Genomic DNA, 11,788 nt, shown 5'->3' with positions numbered 1-11,788 from the left:
CATTAGAATTATAGATATAGTTTATTGTTATACTTTCCATAGAGCCTTCTCTTTTTATTAGCATTGTACAATCTGTACAAAAGCAAAATTTAGTCCTTTCAGGGAGCTGAAAGGAAGCAATCGTTTACATGACAAATCCAACATTATCATATGTAAACCTCATTTACTATGTAATGTCTTCCTGTTTCCAGTTCATTAATTGAATGAAACCTATTTTCACATTCTGGTAGGCAGCAGAATTCTCCAACTAACAGAAATAGTGTTTTTAGGGAAAAAAAAGTAAAGGTAATGCTAGAAAATATTTCACTTACTGCCTGGTCCAGAGCTATATGGATTTCTGAAAAATGAAATTCTTTTCTATATATTTCTCAAAAATAAAAATAATTTATAGTTTATCCGGGCCAGGTTTGTGCAACAAATTTGGATGGAAACCTGGTAAAGTACCACTCTTTGATCTTCATTGTGTATTAAGATGTCACTTGTGACATCCAGCCACACTCCTATAAATACAATCAGATAAACACAACCAAATTAAGCCCGATTTATGAAAAACAACACTTTGGAGATTCAAGACTGATGGTTGTAACGGAAAGATGCTGACAAACATTTTGCATTTCCTCCCAAGAAAATCTATAGCCCTGACAGAGCAACAGCAATGAAGTTCCTCACAGGTTCCAGACCTTTAAAAAAGTAATTATTTTTGGAGTTCTACTTAGATCCAAGTTTAAAAAAACCCAAAAAAATACCCAGCTGGAAGGGGACTTGCTAAAACCAACTCTTGCTCGGTATTTGCATTAATCTGGAATGAAAACTAAGAAAACACTCATGGTATTTTCTATGGCACAAAATAAAGCAGCATCACCAGCGCATCACGCTCAGGCAAACCAGAGAAGCAGAAAAGGAATAAAATTATGAAGAACAAAGTCCAAGGTCTTTCCCTCAGCCCAGAAGAGAAAGCCCTGGGCTGGATCCTGGGATTTTGGACCCCCCCAAGGTTTTGGGCTCTGGTACCACAGCTTCATCTGCATAACATGAACAAGCCAAACAAATCTGATATTAAAATGAGAAAAATTGGCAATTTAAAATTGCCTACTCTATTCCTTTTCTTTTTGACCTCAATCCAAAGCCTTTCTAAGCCAAAGAAAAGACAAGCTCACAATTAGTGACTATGACCAGTTAATGGGTCTGTTCTGAACAAGCTTTTAAATAAAACAATAAGCAAGCCTGGGAAAAAGCAACTTACTGGGGCCAATCTGAGGCCAATTTCTTTTAAGCACAGGTCACATTACTTTAAAATAAATTCCTTTTAGCAATTGTTCCATCAGGATTATGCCAGTCCAAAGGGAATGGACCCAAAATCTCTTGTTGCCAAATAACTTCATCTTGGTGCATCTGTAACTCTATTTTCTCCAAATAAAACTAGTTCATAATACGGGTGGATTTGTTGTTTTTTCTGAACAAAACTGTTCCCTGGCAACTTCAAAAGCAAATTACATATAGGAAAAAAAAAAAAAAACAAAAGCAAAAAACCCCCAATGTTCAGTTACAAAGCTTAGTAAAAAATCCATGGAGCCATAACAGAACTGAATGATTTGGTAAGAAAACCACAGTGCAGCTGACTGGAAGGAAAAGAAAAGAGAAATAGACAACTCCAAAATGTTTCTGAATAGCCAGGTTGCCAAACATTGGAAACTGGAAGAGATGGCAGCATAACAAAGTAAGATATTCCCCAAAAAGTAGCTCCTGGTGCCCCTCTCTCTGCCTCCTTGCCTCATCAGAATTCAAATCACAGCTACAATCCAATTCCAGAAGTATTTTCAGTTCCATGCCTACCAAACAAAATTCCAAGCTGAGGAACAGGGATGACGGGAGCATCCTTAGCTCAGCTTTACTGTCCTCCCAAACCCCAGGTAAGGACCAGTACAGCCCAGTAGCCCCACACTCACCCAGCTGTGCCCAGCAGAGCTCCCTGCATCCCTCTCCCCCTGCTCCCATCCACAGACACTTCCCTCTCCCCCTTCCCACAGGACCACAGCCAAAACAAGGATTCTCCCAGGTGTTTGCTGTGGGGTTGAATAAACAGGTTGCATTTGTTACCCTCTAACAGGCACTAGTAGTGAGCAGTGAGAATCCTAACAACCACCAGCCATCTTCCTGGATTCCTGAGTGGTAAAATCATCCCTTTGCCCATGGCAAGGTTGAAGAGAAGGCAGGACGTGTGCTGATGGTTTTGTTTTACCATCCAGCGTGCCAGGAGCGTCTGATTAACAGTTTTCCATCCCTATTCAGGCATCTTTGTTAGGAGTAAGTCTTTGCTCTTTTAGATCCTGGTCCAAAGCCTTTCAAGGCAATTGAAAAGTCTCCCATTGATGAGAAGGGGGTGCGCCCTTGCTAATCGTTCCTTTCACACCAGAGTGAAAACAAATTCTTCAGCTTCCATTTGAAACCCATGAAGTTCAATCCCTTGATATATTGGACCCTTATTTTAAGGAGGCTGGTGAGAAGAGGGGAAGGGAGGACAAAGCCCAGGACTGAGGGTTGTATGTAGGCTCCAAGCATGTGTGTTACACAGCCCACGTGGTGACACATCACAGGCCTTGGAGTCTGCTTTGCAGAAAGGCTCCAAATCTTTTAGAGCTCACAAGTTCATAAAATGCTGCATTTAAAGTACTCATTGCTCTCCAGCAAACTTCAGCTCAGAAACTCCAATGCTCCCCAGCTCCTGCTCACTGGGAATAATTTCTCCCCAGGAAGTAATTTTTAGTTTGTTCTTCTCCCAGAATGAGGTGTCCTCTCTGTTTAAGGTACAGGTGTGGATGGAGAAAAGTGGGAGGTCTACAGAGCATGGAACATTTGGTTTGGGCCACCTCAGTGCCAAGAAGATACTGAGAAATCAGATATTTGAGAAATCAAATTGAGAAATTTCTTGTTCCAGACCAAGAAATGTGTCTGGTGAATGGAAATGAAAATTCTGAGGGAAATGAAAATTAAGCAAACATGTGTTAGTGATAATGGAATTTTACAAACACCTTAAGCACAAACCAACAAACCATAATTAAGGTAATTATTTAGAAAGCTGAGATTAACTGGGTACATAGGTGATGTCATCTCCCAGGATGGGAAAACTAGAAGAGCTCCATGATGGGATAACTAAAGGTTGCTTTTAAAACAACCTTTTGCCTCCTGAAGAAGACAAACTGGATGGAATTTTCCATCTATAGGTTAAAAAGACCCCCTGTAAACACAGTGGAATAAATAAATACAGATCTATAAAAAGAGGGAAGCAGCAGCAGCACATAGCTGAGGATTTGGGAATCCAGGAAAGAGCCTGGTCAGCCAAAGGAGTCCCCAACCTGTGTGGTGGCAGACAACAGACTTATCTGGAGAAACCACCCATCCCATCAATGCTGCTATTTCAGCAGAAGAAAGAGAATTTTTAAAGAGAGAAATGCAGAAAGTGCAATATAACCTGGAAAAACACCTTTCAAAAACTCTCTTCTTACAATGAAATAATTTTTCTTCCCTCTACAAAGAGGGATTTCACCCTGGAGTTGTTTCTAAAAGACAGTAAAACATAACAGATGAATGTTGCCTTGCATAAGGAACACACACATGCATTTAAATCACTTATATTTTACTTTTTTATGATGCAATTGCGAATTGTGTTATTTTGCATTTGTAATTAGAGGTTGAAACAGATGGCAGAGGCTTGGTTTAAAGGGATGTGCTGGATGGATCAGGTCTCCTGCTCCACTGAGGGCTGAGCATGGAAACTCTTCCATGAGCTGGTCAAACAGCAAAGTGCCTCCTGCACATCAAAGAACATTGGAAAGGACCAAACTGGAGTTTCTCAAAGGTGAATAAGGACTGGTGAAAATTTTTTTCTTTTTTCCCCAAAGAAGTGCTTGCTCCGAGAGGATTCTCGGTACCGTGCTCTGATTTTGGCTGGTGGGGTAGGTGACATTTGACCCCTGCACCAAAGCAGCAGGATTTTGGTGCAGCCTCCAAAGGAGAAGAAGACCCAAAGGTCTTTTCCAAAGATCTTTTCTCTAAAGGAAAAAAGCTGGGCCAAGAAGTCTTCAAGAAAACCCCCAAGGAGCCGTGACCCTGGGAACATCGGAACATGTGGGTGTGCAACACCAACCATGCAAGAATGGCAGGTGGCTTTTCCAGCTCTCCTTCCTCAAGGAACAAAACTGTGGGTACAAGGAGGTTTATCATTCCTTTCCCATCATATGCAATCTGAGAGACAACCACCTTATTCCATAAATATTCCAGCCTGGGTGAATCTTGGAGCTGGAACTCACAGTTACTCCTCAAAGCAGAGACCTTTTACCAACAACACATCTTTGGATGAGTCCAACTCCTTAAAGTACTACTGGACTGCACACCAGTGACTCTCCCCTTGGGCAGGGTTTTCCAAGATTTGAGATTCCTTGCTTGAGGTTAAGACAATCTTCCCTGCCCAAGGAAGAGAGACCCTTTCCCCACAAGACATCCTCAGTGACTGAAACCTGCTAAATTAACACCAATATTCAATACTCATTTATAAATTTGAATAGATGCTTCCACTAGGCATAAACCATTGTCCAGGTCTGAGACTAAGGTTAGGCCTAGCTGCACCTAAGTCCCACCAACTTCCTGATGCTCATTTTCTACCAAAAATGGAGCAAACCCTTTAAGTGCACATATACCCTACCAAAAATAAATATCATGGACTTTTAAGCATCAGGGTATTCATAAAGCAGCCCCAAAAATCATACCTAGAGCTACGACCCTCAGGGATCCAGCCAAGGATCCATTCACCCACAAAAGTCCAAATCCATAAGCTCCAAGTCAGCATTTTAAACCACTGCAGAGCCTGGATCACTATGGGATTATGGAAAAGTGTCATATGGTTTATATGTGTTATTAGAAACATTCATTGAAACAGCTTTGACAATAACTACCAATATTATCTACCCCACCAGGCTGTTACCAGAATGATTTTTAATATTTTAATGATTTAAAAATATTTTTTAATTTGACTTTTTTTTCTTACTAGAGGGGCAATATTTACCGAATGCCCAGAATGAAAAAGGCACCTCTAGCTGCTGCTTTGTCACTTAGTTTGGTTTCTCTGCATTTTTTAGATATACAAAAAGGATCTGAAGTAAACAGATCGTAAAATCTCCCTATAAATATTATCTGTTTACTATCTTTGGGGATGGGCATGGACAAAGAAATTGAACCAGAATGCCGTAAGAACAAATTTTCTTTGGGGAATTCATTCACATCTGTTCCTGTACGACAACAGGAGGAACAGAAATTATTAAGAAACAAAGACAGAAAAGAAAGGAAATGTAACTTTCAAAAGGAAAAGTGGCTTCCTCTGATCTTTAGCTGGTGGTTCTGATGAGTTTTTATTCTGCCTGACCTGATTAGCCCAATGCTAATAAAGAGCTAATGAAGAAGAAAAGACTCATCCTGAAAGTTAACTCCTTTCTGGAAGGGAGATGGATGGGTTTTTGAAAACAGGGATAGCTGGAAAACACACTTGTGTGATCCTTTGTTTCCAAATTTTAATGCATCCCCTTTCAGAAGGGCTTCTAGTCATGAAATTCAGTAAATCTTTAATTTAATTTATTTAAGTGTTAACAAATTACTCTACTGTGGATGTGCTATCATCATTAATCTGTAAATTAAGTATCAAATAGAAGAAATACCCTTTTCCCTTTATCTCAGTGGGGACCTGGCATTGCCCTCACTGCTGTGGGGGAAAGGGGCACTGGAGCCCTGCAGGAGCCCATCCCAACACTTCCTCCCCATCCCTCGTGGGACCTGGGCCTGGAGAAGAATAACATGGGCTGGATTATTCTGTTTGCAGACCCTCTTTGCACCCCAGGTATCCCTTCAACTCTCCCTTTGGAATTTCCATCAATGTTGCCAATATTGGATCCGTCTTCCCAAGCAATGGACAAAGATTGGACTCTGCAGCTGTGCCTTCAACACAATGCACTGTAAATACAGTATAAATACAGTACTTTAGTGGTAAAATATCAAGGAGACTCCTTGGATTGATAAGCAAATTCACCAAGCTATGAAATGCAAATTAATACTATCATGCCTTTTATAATTTATAATTAATCTATCCTGCATCAACCTAAATATTTTTCCTGTTTGTGCAAGAACTGGCCTGACCCAGAGCCAAAGGAAATGACTGGGGGCTGGTTTTGACCAATGTTTAACTCCTATCATAGTATTTAGTAAGCAAACATATATATATACAGGCACTCAGAAATTATATAAGGTTTTTTATAATAAAATGGTTTTATTAATTGATCAGATTTTTTTATTTCTGGTCTTCCCACAGGGGAAAATGGTGATGTAATTCTGTGATGAAGGAAAAACAACTTCTATTAAATAGACAAAGATCAAAAACTATTTTGCTTGAATTTCTGTGGCTTCAGTGCACACAACTGAAGGCCTGGCAAGTACTGAATTCTTTCAAGAACTATTTATTTCAAAGTTACAAGGCTGATGAAGGTTTTAGAGTTACAAATTCCTGTTTTTCTTGGAGCAACATCTTTAAAGATATGCAAAGAGGGATTTCTCAGCACTATTCAGAAACGAGTCTCGAGTGATTTGCCACTTTGGAGTACAGAGATTGTTTTCTAATTCAAGCAAACATTTGGAAAAAAAACCCAGAAAAGGCTGTGAGAAAATTCTCATTAGGAAAACAACACTGAGAATCTCAGCAGATATATTCAACCAACTTACCTGATTACACAGTTGTGGGTTTAGTTCCTGGAGCAGGAGCAATGCACAGCTTTTTTATATAAGGAGAAGTGCAAAAGCCACCAATGAAAAAACAAGGTTTTCAAGGGTTTGGGACAGGTTTGGAAGAAAACCCCAACCAAAGGTCCACTAAGACCATAGTCCCAACCTGAATTTACTGCTGGTTCTTAAATTGCTATGTGTTTTCTTTTTGAGGTGCTATTTTGGGTGCAGCAGGCTATGAAAATATGTAGGTTATCCTCACACAAACAGATATTTAGAACAGAACTATTTACATAATAGATGGACATTTTCAAGGGAAACATTTGATAGATGGATGCAGAGATCAGATTTCTCTGGTTTGCTGATAGAAGAGCTCTGCGCTGTGCATAGAAAATTCCCTCTGTTTGGATAATGTCTATTTGACTTCACCTTTTGCATATTGATCACTCCCTGACTTGCAAATCCTGAACCATGTTGCAAGCATGCGTAATATGAATAACTTTATTCCAAACTTGCATGTCTTAAGCCATATGTTCACTGAAATCTGAGCATAAATCTACTAAAATTTACTGTCCTATACTGCAGATCAATAAACCCTACAGTATTTCAGGAGTGCTGGATGTATATTATGTTCGATGGCTTTGAAGATGCATATTTCCAGCTAGAATTATTTACATATAGGGTCCAGGACCAGGAGATAACCTTCAGCTTTGGTAACATTAACACTTGCAAATAATCATCACTGCTCTATCACTCTCACACCCCATAATCTGCTAACATATGTCTACATTTTCTATGTGTTTATGTAGTACTTTATATGGAAATGTTTCATTACTGCCCGCAGCAACATGTGGCATTTCTTCAAGAACATTTCAGCACCTTTTAACATGGTTTCTTCAAACGTCTTCCTAATTGTGAGGATTTCATTCTGCAAATGTTATCACTGCTCAAGCAGATCAATTTTCTTAACTGCTTAATATGCATGCTCCAGGCATTTCCACAAAAATGCAAAATATACAGTACGGAATTAATATAAATAAACTACTACCAGGCTATTATGGAGCAGATTTAAGGCAGCAGGGTTGGAGATAACTCCATTTCCAGACTTGCAAGTCTTCTTATTGTGGCAACATGTCATCTAAGATTTGAAATATAAAACAATATTTTTCAATTAATTATTATTGTACCATTTTCTCTAAACCAAATTATGATATTCTTACTTAGCAGCATAGCGACTGCTGGTGCAGAGAGGGTTTACAGTGGGGATTTCTGTCACAATTCCAGATTTTCTGAATTTTGGTTGACTGTGCTCATATTTCTGGCTGACCAAGCATCTTCTAAAGCTGCACAAAACCGTGCTGGGTGGAGAGACCTCCAGGCAGGTACAGATGTGCAGAAGAAAGTGGCATCTCACTAATACAAAGACTGGTGACTGCCACTGATGCTTTTATGTTTCATTCAGGCAATATTTCAGCCTTCTGAAAATAAGGGACCTGAAGCTGTCCAGGATAAAGGGCTCCCAGGCCAAGCTTCTCTCTGTCAAGAGCAGGTCTAGGCTAAATTTGAAAGAATTAAAAGCAGGTGAGAGCAATCCAAGCCCCATTATTTGATTGGAGACACTGTGAATCTCAGGACATCATTGCTGGAACGTGTACTTCCAGCATCCTGTTCACATTCCATCCAGGCCTTAACAGTCTGGCTTGATATTGGGGAGTGTTGGCAAGGGAGGATTTATGGTTTACTCTTGATTTTTACATCACCACCCTCACCCTGGCTGTGCAGAGGTTCATCATTTGCTGATGTTCCTGTGGGTGATGTAACAATTAATTTAATTACATAAACAACTTTAAGAAGAAAAGCCTGGCAGAAGAGCACAGCGGAGTCCTCCAGACCCGAGCTGTCCATCCCAACCCTTTCCCCTCCACTGCCTCCTCTTGCCTTGGGTATGTTCATCCAGCCCTTGGCAAACACCACAGAAATTTCCTCTTTCAATAAGGAAATAGAACACAGCAGTCCCTTGGAGTGGAACAAGCTGATTTCTTCAGGAAGGTCCATGGAATTTCTTTTTCGAAGCTGGAAGAAATGCAGTTTCCCTGCTGTGAGATTTGGTGCTGATGCTGCTGGAGGGATGAGTCATTGTTTCTTTCATATATATCATCCGAGTACCTATAACTGTCTCTCATCTAAATGTTAATTGTATCCAACAGAATGACTTTAAATGAATACTCTGTCAATAACACTGTTATTAATGTTCCTTGATAGGCATGGTTGGAATATTTTGTAAGATTAGTCTAATATTTCCTACAGAATCTGCTTCACGTGTTGTGTTATTGCGTCTACTTTGGATCAAAACCTGCTTGTAAAGCCTTGGGTGGCTTTTTTTACTCTCCTCTCAAGAATTCCCATATCACTAAGTTTTGATAGGAACTATTTTACTACAGGCATAGCAGTGATCTTCATTTCTTTGAACCACAAGCATAAGTTTAGCTGTTAAATTGATATTTTCTGATTGCTCAGCAGGGCGTTTTATTGCCCTCACCCAGTGCAGCTGGTACTGTAGGAGCTGATGGCGTTAGAAGGGACACAGTTAAGCTTGGTTTAGCCATGAGAATGTTTTGATTTATGCCAACTCCACCTCTGCCTCTCCAAGCGACCATGACAGGAATCATTTGGCAGCGATTCCTCGTTGTTGGCCGCTCACCTGCCTGAGACAAAGCAGGGCAGAGAGAAGAACCCAGGTGTTTGACTGGAAAAGGAGACAGAACATCTTTTCCGTGGTGCCCTGGGTGTATCCCTGGCTGGATCCAGAGGAGCGGCAGCAGTGCCAGGAACACCTGAGCCTTTGATGGAGCTGCTTTGCCGGCAAACCCTCGGCAAGTTTAAAGCACTCCCAGCCCACTTTGTTTGCAAAGAGCAAACAACCGATCCAAAGGCTGAAAGCCTCTGGTATTTTTTTCTTCTTCCAGCCCCCTCTCATCTCCTTTTTCTCTTCTCCCGCTGTTCCTTCAGATTTAGGCCTTTTGTTTCTTCTCCTCCAGACATCTGTCCTCTGCCTGGGCTGCTGTTCCAAGAACAGATATCCCACCTCAGGTCCAGCCCACTTTGATAGTTCACAATGAGACACCAAAGCTGGAATAAACACATAACTGGCGGGGGGGGGAAGAAAAAGTTAAATCCCTACTTGAAAACCTGTTTTGTGTTTTCTTATTTCTTAAAGTTATTTTTAAGTGTTTAAACCAGACCAATTATAGTCAGAAACTACTTCACTTAATCCATTCCTTTATCTCCTGGGAAAAAATCACCAAAGCAATTCTCAAAATGTTTAAATCCCACAGTGTGCATAAAAGCAGCAAGTAAATCTGCTCCTTCCCAGGCAAACCTTAAGGATTTCTCTGACATCTTTAATTAAACCAGCAAATAGGTCGGTTTCTCTTGTATTCTGACCAACACACTGTCAACAAGGAGGAGGAAAAAACTGAAAAGGAGGATTTGTACTGAAAAATAGCACCAGAAACATTTGTATAATCATGATCATGGACTGGAACAGGAATGTAATCAGGAATTATTAAACATTATCAACTACTTCCTGGCAACATATTGCTTGGATAACACTCCTGCAACTACAGGAGAGTTAGTTATGAAATAATTAAACTCCAGAATTGGAAATAGAACAAAAAAAAGCGAACTTGAAATGCATGAAGCTGTGCAGAAGAAAAGTATGTTTATGTCTGTGAATTTATAAGGACGGATTTAATTCCAAAAGGGAGAATTGTGCAGTTGTTATTAGATCAGTAATAAGCACAGATGGCTGCAAAGGAACCATTCCCCAACCCATCCTGCCATCTCTACCCTGCAGCACTCATGGAGGAGAAGGAAATACAAGAGTAGGGAGCAGCAGAACTGGGAATTAAATGCTTTTAAATTTCGAAGACTGAGTTTACATCCTCGTGTGTTATTCATTATCAGTAACATTCCTGGCAAGTTCACCCAACACAGATTTTAAGACATGATTGTCTAAGCTCCTTTCAGAAGTTAGACCCGATGCCACCGGGCAGCTCGTCACAATCTTCTGTCGATATCAGCCCCTTACAGATTTTTTTCTTTTCCTGCAGGAGGAAACTGATGTTCCCAGGGATGAAAAGGTTGCACGCAAAAGCAGGATCCAAAAATCCTGCTCTCAGCTCTGTGGAAGAAGGATTTATGATGCTCAACTAGCAAAGATAGCAATTAGCTGGAATACTCAAGAGCAGAGAGCTTGACAATCTGATGAGTTATTCTTTTGAACTGGGGCAGCAACTCATGCATAAATTTCCTTGTAAACAATTATTACAGAAATGCACTGTAAACACAATTAATCATCTCAAGGTGTTATCTCTAGGTATTTTCCCCACAGATTATGTGCCACTTGCTCAATAAATCAAATTTTAACATAAAGACATCAATAGCTGGTATTATTAATATTCCCATTCAGCCAAACATGGTTGGGTAGAAGCTAACAAGCTTTGATTACATTTTGAAAACACAGAAAGTATTACAGAAAATGAGAAAAAGATGTGAATTGCGAAACTTTGAATGAAAATAGGATTAAAGAGGAGACATATGAATCAGAACATTGGCTCAGATAAAATATGAGTACTTTGTAATTTAAAATGCATTTTCACTGATATGAACTGGAAGTAGTACAGTACGTCTTGTTAATAGGAATATTAAGTTTTACATCATCTTAGATAGGTTCTTCTTAGGAAACAGTATTTACAAGAGCCTTACAATAATAGGCTGCCTAATGTTTCCATAAGATTTCTTCTTATGATACATCCCAAGCACATTTTCATCCATTGTTCGTAATTATCAGCTGGGGATTGGAGTAGCCAGCAAAGGGAACAAACACATCTCGCTCCGTTTCATCTCCCACGGCTCACAGAGCATTAAACCACCTCCACTCCAGATTTATTTGAAACCCACCCTTTCAGAAGCAAGCTCCCTTTGGAGATCATGCTATGGACTTTGAAAGGAGTTGAGGGGAAAGAGT

Source organism: Corvus hawaiiensis, chromosome 14 (assembly GCF_020740725.1).
Source record: "Corvus hawaiiensis isolate bCorHaw1 chromosome 14, bCorHaw1.pri.cur, whole genome shotgun sequence".
In the NCBI taxonomy this organism is placed as follows: Eukaryota; Metazoa; Chordata; class Aves; order Passeriformes; family Corvidae; genus Corvus; species Corvus hawaiiensis.
Note: the sequence above shows the minus strand (reverse complement) of the source record.